The sequence below is a fragment of the Sorex fumeus genome, unplaced genomic scaffold (genome assembly GCF_029834395.1).
Source record: "Sorex fumeus unplaced genomic scaffold, SorFum_2.1 ptg000122l, whole genome shotgun sequence".
NCBI classification, from domain to species: Eukaryota; Metazoa; Chordata; class Mammalia; order Eulipotyphla; family Soricidae; genus Sorex; species Sorex fumeus.
In genome coordinates this window covers 32,150,420-32,165,815 of record NW_026606179.1, presented here as the reverse complement: position 1 = coordinate 32,165,815, position 15,396 = coordinate 32,150,420, and the positions used below count along the sequence as shown (strand labels likewise).

Below are 15,396 nucleotides of genomic sequence, written 5' to 3'. Positions count from 1 at the left end.
ATCATTGTATAATTGAAACCCAAGCACAAAATTTGTAAGTCTACAACTGTACCTCATGGTGTCTCACTAATTAAAAAAAAGAAACTGTCCTTGACAGCTTTTCCTCAAAAAAAAAAAGAACTTTTTTCTCTCTTTCTTTCTTTCTTTCTTTCTTTCTTTCTTTCTTTCTTTCTTTCTTTCTTTCTTTCTTTCTTTCCTTCTTCTTTTGTAGTTTATGTGGTCTTACCCTGCTGTGCTCTGTTTTCTTTTTGTTTCGCTTTTTGTTTTTTGGGCCACACCCAGTGATGCTCTGGGGCTACTCCTGGCTTTGCACTCAGGCAGGCATTACAACTCGGAGAGGCTCAGGAGACCAAATGGGATGCCTGAGATTGAACCTGGGTAGGCCCTGTGCAAGGAGAAGAGGGGGGCCTCCTTAACTCCTCCCCTTGCCCCCAACCCCTCACCCCATCAGTTTGACTCACCTGACTTTCAAAGTGGATCCCAAATCTTCTTCCCTTCCCCACTGTCCCGGCCCTTCCCTGGAAGGGGCCATTCATCAGTCTTAATTGTCCCCTCCCCCCACACCTCCTTCTTGCTTTGTCTAGACTCTGCGGGGGGTCCTGCCCTCCGGGTATCAAACCTCCCGGGGTGGCTTTCCACTGCACTTTGGGTTCAGAATCTGCCGGAAGTGTCTGACCTGGCAGGGGGTCCGGCTTACGTCGGTCACACCTGGGCAATTGCTCCCAGCTCCCCTGGGGCTCCTTTGGCATGGGTCCCTGGGCTGGTGCTCGTCCTGGACCCGTGCCCTGGACGCTCCCTGGCCCTGCTCACCCACCCTCTTTGCTTTCTGCCCACGGAGAGATCTTGGCGTCCTGCAGCGGGACCAGCGGCCCGCCCCTCCCTCAGTCTCTTGACTTTTTGACTCCGTGCCTTCCGTTACTGTGCTTTGAAAGGAACAGGCTTTGGGGCTCCGTGCGATCATTCAGCGGGTAGGGTGTGTCCCTTGCACGCAGTTTGACCCGGGTTCTATCCCTGCCGTCCTCCTCTGATCCCCCTGAGCACCTCCAGGAGTCATCCCTGAGTGCAGAGCCAGGAACAAACCCTGAGAACTGCCTGGTGCAGCCCTAACCCCCCCAAACTGAAATAAATAAATGAAATTAAAGAACAGTCGGTCTTCCCAAGGGGCTGGATTGGGGTGCCGTGAGAACCTTCCATGCGCTGCCACCACCACGGAACCTTGAGCCTCGTGCTGCCTGGGGACAGGGCGGGGCTCACGGGTGGGGACGCCGCGGTCAGGAGCGCCCGGGGGAACTGTGTGTTCACGTGCATTTCCGTCTCTCTGGCCGGAACAGTGCCCTGAACCGAGCCAGGAAAACATCAGCCTCTTGAAGTGCCCCCTGAGCGGTTGGACAAAGCTGCAGGGTCAATGGCAACATTGTATTGGCATTCGTGCTACTGAATGGTCCGCAGACTCGCGGCCAGGGCACGGGATTTCCGGATTTAACTTTTAACACAATCGAAAATATGGAAAGCTTTCCAAAAAGAAAAAGAAAACCAAAGACGACAAAGAATGCAAGAATGCAACCAAGTGGGCGCACCCCAGGGGTGCCTGGTCCCTCGGGAGGCGGCCAGGGCGCGGCCGTGCGTTCTTTTTGTTTTGTTTTTAATTTAACATAACACGCCTCCTTTTCTTGCAGCCCGGGAGTGGAGGTGGGGCTGGGGCTGCAGCCCCGGGACCCGCGCCGGGGCTTCCAGGGACCGGGGTCCGGCTTCCTTCCGGCGCCACTTCTGGGGAGTCCTCAGAGGCGGAGCCCCGCGCGCCGCCTTTGTCTCTCTTCCAGGGGTTGAGCCCCGGCCCCCGCGTCCCTCCCGCGTGCTCCCAGGTAAGGCACCTGAGCTTCCCGCGCGCGCCTGCAGCATCCCCGGTACGCACGGAGCGGGGTGGGGCGTGCGCGCGCGCGTGCGTGCCCGCCGAGCCTCCCCTCCCGGTGTGCCCCCTGCGGGGGGTGGGGTAGGGGGCTAGCGCGCTTCTCCGCGTGTCCACGGCGTCTCCCGCCCCTCCCAGCACCACTGACCCACGCACTGATGTGGGTGAGCGGCTCCGACCGCCCCGGCTACGCTCAGGTTTCTGTGCCCCAGGCGGCAGTTTGTACTTTTGTTCCATGGGCAGGTCGTTTTAATTTCTCTTTCCTTTTACTTTTTCTTTTCTTTCTCCCTTTTTTTTTTGGCTTTTTGGGGTCACACCCGAACATGCTCTGGGCTCTGCAATCAGGCGGTGCTGGGGGACCCTATGGGATGCCGGGATCCAACTTGGGCTGGCCGCGTGCAAGGCAAACACCTTCCCCGCGGTACTATGGCCTCGCCCCCCCCCCCCCCGTTTTTTTTGAATTTTCACTTTCTTTTTTTCTTTTCTTCTCTTTTCTCTCTTCTGTTCTCTTTTCCCTTTTTCTTCTGCCCCCTTCCCTTCCCCTCCTCTCTCTCTCCCCCTCTCCTTCCTCTCCTCCCCTTTCTTCCCCACACTGAACAGTGCTCAGGGCTTACTCCTGGCTCTGTGCTCAGGGAGAGCTCCTGGTAGGGCTCAGAGACCATACTGGGTGCTGGGGATCAAACCCCTGTGGACCTCAGGCAAGGCAAGCGCCCTGCCCACTGTACTCCAGCCCCATAGATACGAATTTCTAGCACTGTAGCACTGTCCTCACGTGTTCGTTGATTTGCTCAAACGGGCACCAGTAACGTGTCCATTTGTGAGACTTGTTACTGTTTTTGGCATATCGAATAATACACGGGTAGCTTGCCAGGCTTTGCTGTGGGGGCGGGGTACTCTAGGTAGTTTGCCTGGCTCTCCAAGAGTGGTGGAGGAATCGGACCCGGGTGGGCTGCATGCAAGGCAAACGCCCTACCCGCTGTGCTATCCTCCAACCCATGGACTTCTAAGCAGTGTATTATGGGTAGTTCTTGTTTGTATAGTTCACCAAATAGTGGCATGTTCATAGTATTTCTGAGTCATTTTGCTTGTCCATCGGTAGCCTTTTGTATCTGTTTTTTTCCCTTTTGGGTCACACCCAGCAATGCACAGGGGTTACTCCTGACTTTGCATTCAAGAATTACTCCTGGCGGTGCTCAGGGGGCCATATGGGATGCTGGGAATCGAACCCAGGTTGACGGAGTGCAAGGCAAACGCCCTGTCCGCTGTACTATCGCTCCAGCCCTGGTACTGATTCTTAAGAGTCCTTTGTGTTGGTCTTAGGCATTGCATTTCCCTTCTTCTAGTAATCCACTGTAAGATCTGTTACTCATGCATTTTGTTGCTGATAGATATTTGTCTTTTTTGTTCTTGTTTTTGAGACTCACCTGGTGGTGCTCAGGGCTTACTGCTAGCTCTGTGCTCAGGGGTCTCCTGGTGCAGCTCCGGGGACCATATGGGATGTGGGGGATAGAACTCAGGTCAGCCACATGCAAGGCAAGCACCCTGCCAGCTGTACTCTCTCTCCAGGTGATAGATGTTCAGGGGTCAGTTTTTCTTTCCTTCCTTCCTTCTGCTATGAATGGTACGTTGGGGGCAGGGCTTGGGGGACCCCATGTAGTGCTGGGAATTGACTTGGGTCAGCAGAGTACAAGGCAAGTGTCCTGCTGACTGAGCTGCTGATGGACGCTGCTAGTGCATGTCTCTTGGTATACTTGGGCAAGAGTTTCTTCTGCTCATCGTAATAAGTTTACCCCTTTATTTAAACGCTTCTTCTTTTGGAGGGGAGTCACACCCGCACATAATGCTTGGGGGCTGCTATCAACACTTTGTTTTCAGATCATGTTTGGTGGTGCTTGAGGGAGCAAAGTGGGGTTTGGCCACATGCAAGGCAAGTGCCTTCACTCTTGTACTATCTTTCTGGCCTCGAGTGTCGTATGTGATAACCTCGCAAGACTTAGACACCCATTTATCTGGCTTTTGGTGCTGCACCGTGTCACATACTATCTTCCTGAAGCTGGGCTTCAAACCAGGGCCTCACACATGCCAGGCACGTGCTCCAATGTGGAGTCACCTCCGTGGCTTGGTTTACTTTATTTATTATTTTATTTATTTAAAAAAATTTTTTTGGGTTACACCCGGCGATGCACAGGGGTGACTCCTTGATTTACTCCAGCCCCTTGATTTACTTTTAAAAACTTAAAACAGCAGTGGGGCTGGAGCCATAGCACATCGGGTAGGGTGTGTTTACCTTGCACATGGCTGACCCGGGTTTGATTTCCAGCATCCCATATGGTCCCCTGAGCACTGCCAGGGGTAATTCTTGAGTGCAGAGCCAGGGGTAACCCCTGTGCATCACCGGGTGTGACCCAAAAAGCAAAACAAAAACAAAAACTTAGCAGCTTTTCATCCAAAACTTAACCTAGGGGCTTACGGTGGTGGGCAGGTTGAAGATTCTTTGACAGTGGTGAAGCGGCATCTCTTCCATCCGGCTGTTCCTGGGTTACCTCCTTCCGCCATACTCTAGTTGCCCGATAAATCCCGGAGCCAGTTTCCCAAATGCCCCCCATTCTAGGCTTCTCCCAGCCGGCTGGCATTGCGGACTGGAGCTTAAACCAGGCCACATTGCCACTGCCTGTTGGTGAGCTGCTCTGAGGGTAGAGTCAGGCTGGACACCTCTTGTGCACGTGGATTTGTGCTCCATGGGGAGACTGGGGGCCCCTCGCTGAGGTCAGTATGTTAAGAAGATGGTTTTGCCTGAAGCTCTGGTGCCCTGCCATGGAGGCCAAACTGTCTGGCAATCTATCAGGATCTGGAGAGATAGTCAGCGGGGAGGGTGCTTGCCTTGCACGTGGCTGACCTGGGTTCGATCCCCGGCATCCCTTATGGTTCCCCCAGCCCCACCAAGAGTGATCCCTGAGTACTGTAGCACTGTAGCACTGTCCTCCCGTTCATCGATTTGCTCGAGCGGGCACCAGTAATGTCTTTATTGTGAAACTTGTGGTTACTGTTTTTGGCATATCGAACACGCCACGCGGAGCTTGCCAGGCTCTGCGTGTGGGCAGGATACTCGGTAGCTTGCCGGGCTCTCCGAGAGGGATGGAGGAATCGAACTTGGGTCAGTTGAGTGCAAGGCAAATGCCCTACCCGCTGTGCTATTGATCCAGCCAGGAATAACCTCTGAGCATCACACCAGGTGCTCCCTTTCCCCCCTCCCTCTTTTTTTTTTTTTTCAATTTATAAAAGAACTATCGGTGCAGAAGAGATCAGGATCCCGTGGGTCCTGCGGGGACTATATTGGGTGCCAGAGATCTCTTTAGTCCCTACTTCCCCTAATCTTGTTAAAAAGGAGAGTGGTATCCATGATCTGGACGGGATCTGCCTCAGTGACAATGGGCATATGGACTTGGAGGGATCCCCTGGGGCCCTGCTCACTTGCTGTGGGGACCAGGGTGAGGATAGCTACCCAAGGGGTGGTGGTGGGGAGGCTTTCCCTCCACAGTCTGGAATTTCTGAACAAAACAAGGTCTGGCTTCCTGTGGGCTGACAGCCACAGTGGTGGCAGGCCTTATTCTGCCCCTCTATGTCCATGTCCTGGCTCCTGGCCCTTGGGGTGGGGACACTCCCAAGTGTAGCAAGATATGTGAAACCTGTAGCACCGCATCCTACAAAGGAGACCAGCGCGATGGGGATGGTTCCTGCAGAGGCTGGCGAGTCTCGGCGCATCACCAGGAATTGATGGGGGCCATGTGGTCCAGGGCTGAACCAGGGAGGACAGTCCCTACTGTGGGGGGTGGGCTTGGGGGAGGGGGGCAGCTCCTGGAACACTGAGGTCACAGTGGCTTCGTTCAAGTTCTCAGTGGATCGGCAATGTCACCGTGGAATCCCATTGTGACTGCAAGCCCCACCCCCAGAGGATACTGGGGAAAGTGCTCATCTCATCTGCTGCCCCAGACCCACGGGCACGAGGGCCACTCTCCCCTAAGCACCGTCCATCCAGGATCCGGGTGGGGTGGAGAAGGCCTTTCATTCTCTAAGGTCAGATAAGCAGAACTAGCCTGTGCGGCCCGATCCGACCACACCTTGAGCGCAGTCAGCTCACCGGCCAGTGCTGTGTTCCCAGCTTGTGCAGGGGACCGCTTGTCCTGATCCCCGAGTCCTGGTTCTCTGTGCCATGCCTGCCGCGCCACCCGAGCTCACCCATAACACTGTGCCAGCAGAGTGCACGATGGGATGGAAGGATGTGGCGGTGAGTTCCCCGAGTGACGGCAAGGATGCGGCACGCCTATGGCCTGGCAGAGTCTCTGAGCAGTGGGACCTGTGGGCAGCAGCAGATGCCAGGCCGGGGGCATGCGTGCTCAGTGGACTCCCTGACTCTCTCTTCAGGAGCTGACATTCAGGAATTCTGGAGGCTTCCCGGGATCGAGCTGAGACACCCCCCTCCACACCCATAAACCACCTGGGATTCTCAACCAGGAAGCTGCCCTGTCTGCTGCCTCTCGGGTTCGTCACCCTGACCCTCAGGTATGACTCCTTAGGAGGCAGGACTCTGCTTGAATTTTTTTTTTTTTTGCTTTTTGGGTCACACCCGGCAATGCATAGGGGTTACTCCTGGCTCATGAACTCAGGAATTACTCCTGGCAGTGCTTGGGGGACCATATGGGATGCTGGGAATCGAAACCGGGTCAGCCACATGCAAGGCAAACGCCCTACCTGCTGTGCTATTGCTCCAGCCCCTCTGCTCGAATTTTTTTTTTTAAATTTTTATTAGTGAAACACCATGAGGTACAGTTGTAGACATACAGATTTTTGTGCTTGGGTTTCAATTATACAATGATCAAGTACCCATCCCTCCACCTGTGCCCATTTTCCACCACCACGGATCTCAATAGCCATGTTTTTTTTTTTTTCTGCTCGAATTTTTGCTGTGCAGAAAACTCTCATGAGGAGCTGATGGTGAACACTGTTATTAGCGCATTCCTGTGTTATTACTATCTTTTCTCTCATGATTTTGTTTGTTTGGGGGCCATACCCAGTGGCGCGCAAGTCTTACTCCTGGCTGTGCTCAGGGATCACTCTGGGGAATCATATGGGGTTCTGGGGATTTGAACTGGGATCGGCTGCATGCAAGGCTAGTGCTAACCCCTGCACTATCTTTGTGGCCCCTTCTCATCACTTTTTGTTGTTTTTTTAACTGTCATTTTTGTTGTTGTTGTTGTTTGGGGACATACCTGGCAATGTTCAGGGGTTACTTCTGGCTCTGCATTCAGGAATCAGTTCTGAAAGTGCTTGGGGAACTGCATGCAAAACAAGTACTTTCCTCTCTGGACTATCACTCTCCGCCCTGTTTTCACTGTGATTCTACAGCAGAAAGTTCATAGGACAGAGGAGGGACATGGGGCTGATCTTTCTCTGCTGACCTTTGTGCTATTTGAGGTTCTAACACATCCCCCCTGCTAAGAGCTCTGGTTGCCGGACAACTGCCACAATGTCCTCACAGTTTCTTTTGAGTGTGCTCATGGGGGTGAGGGGAAGATGGGTGGGGTGGAGGGTTGGGAGGAGGAAAAAGAAGAAAGAGGGAGAGAATGAGAATGAGCCCATTCAGGTATCTGCAATTTCTTTTGTTTTGTTTCCTTTTGTTTTGGGTCACACCCAGCAGTGCTCAGGTTATTCCTGGCCCTGCACTTAGGAATTGCTCCTATGGGATCCCAGAGATTGAACTCAGGTTGGTTGCGTACAAGGCAAACTCCCTACTTGTGTGCTATTGCTCATGTCCAGGTATCTGTACTTACAATGATACTGACCTTATAGGAACAGAGCCCCACTCTCTTTTGTTGTGTTTTGTTTCTGGGGCCACACCCCTCTTTGCTCAAGGGTTCCTCCTGGCTCTGCACTCAGGACTTACTGTAGGACCATATGGGGTGCATTCCTGCATTTAGGAATCACTTCTGGCAGTGCGTGGGGGAACCATATGGTATGCTGGGGATCAAACCCAGGTCAGCCGAGTATAAGGCAAGTGCCCTACCCACTGTACTGTCTCTCTGGTCCAGCACCCCCCCCTTTTTTTGGGGGGGGGGTCAAACCCGACGATGCTCAGGGGTTACCTCTGGCTCTACACTGAGAAATCATTCCTGGAGTTGTTCAGGAGACCATATGGGATGCCAGGGATCGAACCTGGGTTGGTCGTGTGCAAGGCAAATAATGCCTTACCCACTATAAAACTGCTCAGGCCTCCAGAATTTGTCTTTTTGAGACTTAGTTCTTTTGCTATCCTGTCCTCAAGATTCATCCTTATTGTTACGCAGAATTTCCTTTCCTTTTGAATAATTCTACCGCATGTAAAGACGTTTCCGTTTGGCAGTTGGACTGCCATTTAAGAATTCATAGATCTCTCCGGAACCAGGCAATACAGTGGAAAAATATTCCACTATTCTAAAACTGTCAAAAATCAAGAAAATGGGGGGGGGGCCAGAGTCATAGTACAATGGGTAGGAAGCTTGCCTTGCACATGCCTGACCCAGCTTCCATCCCTGACCCCCCATATGGTCCCCTGCACCGAGCACCGCCAGGACTAATTCCCTAGCACAGAGCTAGGAATTATAACCCTTGAACATCACGCGGTGGGCCGGGTGGGTGCTGGCGGCCGAGCCTCCCAGCCTGCGGGGGGCGCTGTGGGCGCCCACTTCCGGTGGGCGGGGCCTCTGGGGGCGTGGCCCCGGGGGAAGCCGGGAGAGGGAACTTGCAGGCGAGGTGCGCAGTGCGCAGAGGCGGCTGGAGGGAGGCGAGCGAGGCCACCTGGGCCAGGTATGTTTCCCCAGGGGGCGGCCCGGGGAGGGCGGGGGTGCCCTGTCCCTGTTCCCCGCGGGCCAGTGCTGCTAAGAATCGTTCCCAGGGGGTGCTGGGAGTCCAGCACGGCCTCGGTGGACCCAGGACTCCCCTGGGTTGCGGTTGCTGGGGGAGGGGGGCCTCATCTTCCCGGGCTGGGGAGTGGGCTGATGGCCTGGCCCCGGGGAGCTCGGGCTGAGCCCGCCCCTTCCCCCTTCCTCCCCCCCCCACCTTCCGGCCTGCATCTTCCAGGTGGCTGCACCCTGCCAGCATCCTCTGCCCTCACCCTGCCCAGGTTGGTACCTTGCAGGTGAGCCCTGCTCATCCCCACGCCTTCATGCGCTGTGCCTCCAGGAACCCGGCGATGGTACCAGGCGTCTGCCCCTTCGACGTGGATGTGGGTGTATCAGGGGCAGGCCGGGTGACCCCGGGAAAAGGAGCATCTGGAACTCTCTCTCTCTCTCTGTGCCTGTTGGCTTTTCCCAATCTGGATGGAATCATAACAGAATTTACCCTTGATGGATTTCCTTTATTTTTTTTCTAAAAATCTTGTTTGGGGCTAGACTCTGGCAGGGCTCAGTGCTGGGACCCCTCTGGGCAGTGCTCAGGAGAACTCGGGATGCTGCGCTTATTACTCTGGCCGGTAAGGGATCTTGGGGGGGTCATTACTTGAGTCATTGAGGATGAAGGTGTGGAGCGGAGATTAGATTCAGGTGCCCCAATTTAATTACCCACCTGCCCTATTGCCACTTTGCATCTGTGATTATTTCCTTCCATTTGACTATCAGTCTCTGTTTTTTGCTTTTTGGGTGACACTCAGTGATGCCGAGGGGTTACTCCTGGCTCTGCACTCAGGAATTACTCCTGGCGGTGCTTGGGGGGACCATATGGGATGCTGGGGATCGAACCCGGGTCGGCCGTGTGCAAGGCAAATAAATGCCCTCCCAGCTGTACTATTGCTCCGGCCCCTGACTATCAGTCTCTGATCATCCTCTTGCTCCCTAGCCCAGCGCTGTGCCAGGGGGCAGTTGGGGTGGTCAAGACAGTGCTTTGAGGCGGGGAGAGCATCTGTGCAGGGACTCTCCTCCCCAACTCCAGTGGGGAGTGGCCCCCACAGACATGCTGAGCACTGTTTGGGAATCCCCTCGCCCAGTTTTGCCCTCTGTCTGAAGAGTCGTTTGAACAAAGCTAGCAGTCAGCTGTTGGCCTTTTTTTTTTTTTGGTGTGGGGGTGATGGTGGTGGTCAGTGTTACAGGTTTATTGGGAAGTGACCCCCATGCCCACATTCATGGTGGACAAAACCAAAAGGAATCACAGACGTTTGTAAGTTGACAGCTAAGTTATTTCTGATTATACTTTAGAAAGGTTTTCAGAGCCTCCTGTCTTCTGTGCATATTCTGATTATATTTTGAGCAAAATGAAGCAGATGGAGTTCACCTGGATTCATTTGTTGGGGGGCACATCTGGCAGTGCTCACAGGACCAGGTGGTGTCGGGCGTGGACACGAACCTCCCGCACCCAGAGCCTGTGCTCGGCCGGGGGAACTATCTTCTGGCCCCATTTTTTTTTTTACCCTTTCTAGGTGGTTCTCAAGACTGAACCTCAGGCCGTGCCACGGCATGCCCTCTCCCCCCAGAGCCATGTCCAGGCTCCTGCCTTTCCCCTTCCTGGCTTTTGGGAGCTGCTTCTGGCTCCGTACTTGAGGGGTTTTCCCCTGTGATATTTGGGGGAAACACACAGTGCCAATGATCAAACTAAGAGCACTCAAACTCGGAACAAGCTCTCCAGCCCTTTGTTTTTGTTTTATTGCTTTTTTTGGGTCACACCCGGCGATGCACAGGGGTTACTCCGAACCCAGATAGGGCATGTGTAAGGCGTTGCTCTGCCCCCAGGGTCTGATATATCTTTATTTTATTATTATTATTTTTGGATATAATATAATAGATATATTTATTTTATTTTTATTACTGGCTGGAGCGATAGCACAGAGGTAGGGCGTTTGCCTTACAAGCGGCCAACATGGCCGACCCGAGTTCAATTCCTCCGCCCCTCTCGAGAGCCCGGCAAGCTACCGAGAGTATCTCGCCCGCACGGCAGAGCCTGGAAAGCTCCCCGTGACGTATTCGATATGCCAAACACAGTAACAACAAAAGTCTCCAATGGAGACGTTACTGGGCCCGCTCGAGCAAATCGATGAACAATGGTTTGTTCACAGTGGGTAGGGCGTTTGCCTTGCATGTGGCCGACCCGGGTTCGATTCCTCTGCCCCCTTGGAGGGCCTGGCAAGCTACAGAAAGTATCTCGCCCGCACAGCAAAGCCTGGCAAGCTACCCGTGGTGTATTTGATATGCCAAACACAGTAACAAGTCTCACAGTGGAGACATTACTGGGCCCGCTGGAGCAAATTGATGAACAATGGGAGGACAGTGACAGTGATTATTACTATTATTATTATTATGTTGGGCTGGAGCGATTGCATAGTGGGTAAGGCGTTTGCCTTGCATGCGCCCGACCCGGGTTCGATTCCTCTGCCCCCTTGGAGGGCCTGGCAAGCTACAGAGAGTATCTTGCCCGCACAGCAAAGCCTGGCAAGCTACCCGTGGTGTATTTGATATCCCAAAAACAGTAACAGCTAGTCTCACAATCTGTTGTGAGACGTTGCTGGTGCCCGCTGGAGTAAATCGATGAACAACGGGAAGACAGTGCTACATTATTTTTTGATATAATAAATATTATATTTATTATTATCATTATTATGTTGGGCTGGAGCAATAGCGCAGTGGGTAAGGTATTTGCGTTGCACTTGGCTGACCCGGGTTCCATTCCTCCACGACATTCGGAGAGCCTGGCAGGCTACCAAGAGTATCCCGCCTGCACGGCAGAGCCAAGCAAAGCTCCCTGTGGCATATTCAATATGCCAAAAACAGTAACAAGTCTCACAATGGAGACGTTACTGGTGCCCACTCAAGCAAATCGATGAACAATGGGAGGACAGTGCTACAGTGCAACATTTTTGGAGTGTGGGGGGTCCTTGGGCTACACCTGGTTGTGCTCAGGGCTTACTTGACTACACTCAGGGATCATTCTTTTTTGGGGGGGGTCACACCCAGCAATGCTCAGGGGTTACTCCTGGCTCTGCACTCAGGAATTACTCCTGGCGGTGCTTGGGGGACCATATGGGATGCCGGGGATCAAACCTGGGTCGGCCACGTGCAAAGCAAACACCCTACCCGCTGTGCTATTGCTCCGGCCCCCTCAGGGATCATTCTTGGCAAGCTCAGGGGACCATATGGGGTGCTGGGGATTGTACCCGGGTTGGCTGTGTGCAAGGCAAATGCCCAACTTGCTGTATTATCGCTCCTGCCCCTGATGTATTTTTATTGTTTACTTTGTTTTGTTTGGGGGTCACATCTGGCAGTGCTCAGGAGTTACTCCTGGCTCTGTACTCAGGAATCACTCCTGGTGGTGCTCAGGGAGCCATATGTTGTGCCAGGGATTGAACTTGGGTCAGCAACTTGCAAGGCAAGTGCCCTCCCTGCTGTTATATTGCTCCAGCCCCAGGGTCTGGTAGATTTTTTAATTGAGTTTTGTGTGTCGTCTAATGATATGATGAATTTTTAGCCCCTCGCCCTCCTTCTCCCAGTCATTGTTGTGATGGTGATGGGTGGGGGTGGGTGGGCCGGGGGCTGCACCCAGGCTTGGCTGTGATGCTTACACACACTTGTTGAGCTGTTTCGATCGTGGTGTTCACGTGACTGACTGTAGTCTCACACACTCAAGAGTCTAGGCCTGCGGTTGTGTTTGTGGCTTTGGTTCTCACACAGATGTTTGCCAGACTCAGTTCTTTTTTTCCTTTTTTTTGGGGGGGTCACACACACCCGGCGATGCTCAGGGGTTACTTCTGGCTCATACACTCAGGAATTACTCCTGGCAGTACTCGGGGGACCATATGGGATGCTGGGAATTGAACCCGGGTCGGCTGCGTGCAAGTCAAACGCCCTACCCGCTGTGCTATTGCTCCAGCCCCCAGGCTCACTTCTTGGCAGTGGACGTCACACATCTGTAGCTGCCGTGCTTCCCTCTCTTGGCGATGCGTTCCTTGCACACCTGGCCGTGGTGATGCGTGGCCTGTAGTTGCCCGCAGCCCCAGGTATTATAGGTGGCCAGGCTCTAACCGCCGAGATGGCAGGATCAGGCTTGGATCGTGCTTGGCTTATGCGGGGCCTCTTGGGATTTGAATTCATGACCGTCTGCTTGCAAAGCTGCTTTGAGGCCAGGTGCTGTTCTGCTGTTGCTCTGGGCCCTGGGCATCCTGTTTATTTCGTGGGTGGGGGGCACCCTAGTGATTCTTGAGGACCCGGGAAGCCAGTTGGAGTGATCTGTGTCCTGGCAGTGAAGGCTGACAGTAGGGTGCCCAGCCCATGGTGCCGCATGGTCGTGCTTGGGCGTTTATGTGGTGTCAGGGATCACTGACTCAGGATCCTCACACCCACAGTATGCTCTCCAGCCTTTGAGCTGTCTTACTGATTTTTTTTTTTGGGAGGACTCTCAAGCAGTGCTTTCAGAGACCAGGGCTCCCTCCTGGTGATACTCTGCCAGCTGGGCTGGTTGCAGGGGATGCTAAGCTTCTCGGGCCATGTGGTGCCAGACCACCAGGGTTACCACCCCCTCTCCCCTCCAGGGATGTTTGGGAGGCAATATCATGCCAGGGTTCAAGTTCAGGCTGGCTTGCATGCGGCCTTATCTGCTGGGCTATATTTCCTGATCGGGGGAGGACTGGGTCACACCTGATGGTGCTCAGGGCCTGCTTCTGGCCCTGTGCTCTGGTGTCGCTCCTGGCAGTACCCGTATGCCATGCTGGGGATCAAGCACCCTTTGCCAGATGCAAAACAAGAGCCTCTGGCCTCGCTCCAATCTTTTTTTTAAATGGAGTATTGCTATTTATTCAACCATTGATTAGGCTGATTGAATTGGGCATGAACTCCACCTTACTTTTTTTTTTCCATTTTTTTTATAATTTTATTTATTGAATCACCATGAGAGTAGCTACAAAATTTTCAGGTTTAAGTCTCAGTCATACAATGAAACACCTGTTCCTTCACCAGTGCCCATTTTCTACCACCAAAAACCCCAGTATACCTCCCACCCTCCCCCTTCCCCTCCCTGTGGGGCAGATGATTTCCACATTACTCTCTCTCTCTACTTTGATTACATTCAATATTTTGACACCAGACCCACCATTATTATTTGGGATTTTACACTCAGATCTGTTGAAAAGGCAACAGTAGACTATTTGTTTTCTGTTGCTGGTTATGAATAACATATGATGTCGCACAGTGGCAGTAGTGGCCGCAATATTTTGGAATTCTGGGATTTTAACAATTAAATCTGGCAGAACCAGCTGGGTTCCGAGATTTGTTTCTGAGTCTCTGGGATCATGGCCGTTAAGCAGCTTGATCAGGAGCCAGAGAGGCCGTTTGTTGGAAGCGACTCGGGATCTCTTTAGGGCGGGGAGGAAAGGGCCGGCTCCACTCCCCATCCTGTGAGGCCCCACGTGTTTCGTCACTGCAGGCCCAAACCTGACTGTCCAATGGCCTCTGGAGGATGGTGGCCACCAAGCCGCCAAGGGGGAGCAGGCAGAGGGACAGTACCCTTTTCCCCCTTGGGTGGCCCGGCAACAGTAACCTACTGCAGGGACCGGACGCATTTCTGCCAAAAGCCAGTGGGTTCTGAGATTTGTTTGAGTCTCTGGGATCATGGCCATTAAGCAGCTTGATCAGGAGCCAGAGAGGCTGTTCGTGATCTCCCCAATCTTACAGAGGTGTTGGGTGGGGGCGGGGGGGGCGGTGTGGGCCACTTCCAGCAGTTCTCAGGGCTTACTCCTGGCCCTTTGCTCAGGGATCACTGGGTATTGGACTGGGGTTCAGCTGCATGCTGGGCAATCGCCTTAACCTCTGTCCTGTCTCTCCAGCCCCTCCGAGCAAAATTTAACCTAAAGAAACGTAGAGCTGGGGCAGGGAATGTGGCCCAGCTGTTGAGTATGTGCCTGGCACTGTGAGGCACTGTGTGATCCCTTGATCCCTGGCACCACAGACAGAAACATATGGAGCAGTGGGACCTTGCGTGAGTCTCTGGTGTCTTTGATGTGACATCCGAAGCATAAGCAACCAAAGAAAGGGGCTCACTCCGAACTTCCTCAAAAGCCATGTCCCGTGTGCGTGCAGGGACAGAGAGAAGACTGAGATGTGGCCCGCCAGCATAAAGGTAGACGCTGATGCTTAGTTAGCATCATTAGTTGTGTTTTTTTTTTAATTCATTTTTTAAATTGAATCACCATGTCACCTTGAGGTACAGTTACAAAGCTTTCGTGATTGAGTTTCAGTCATAGAGTGTTCCAATACCCATCCCTCCACCAGCGTACATTTCCCGCCACCAATATCCCCCTTATCTTTCCTGCCCCTTCCCCCTCCCCCACGCACATTCACACCTGCCTCCATGGCATCATTTGTTCTTAGAGAAACATGATGCTGAAACCACCCTGAAACGGCTGGGGAAATAGCTCAGCAGGCCCATTCCTCGCTTTGCATCCTGGAGGCCCGGGTACCATCCCTGGTCTCCCAAGCATCACC

The 15,396-nt window shown here is 53.3% G+C and overlaps 1 long non-coding RNA gene across 3 annotated transcripts in view; it reads left to right on the top strand.

The window, feature by feature from the left end:
• LOC130044397 (uncharacterized) overlaps positions 1-15,396 on the top strand; it is a 49,157-nt gene that overhangs the window by 7,353 nt on the left and 26,408 nt on the right. For 2 of the 3 annotated variants that reach the window (XR_008795392.1, XR_008795390.1), the window contains exons 1-2: positions 1,635-1,862; positions 6,329-6,466. This is a non-coding gene — a long non-coding RNA (uncharacterized LOC130044397). Of the gene's footprint in view, positions 1-1,634; positions 1,863-6,328; positions 6,467-15,396 lie in introns of those variants that run through there. The other variant, XR_008795391.1, reaches the window with a different exon arrangement.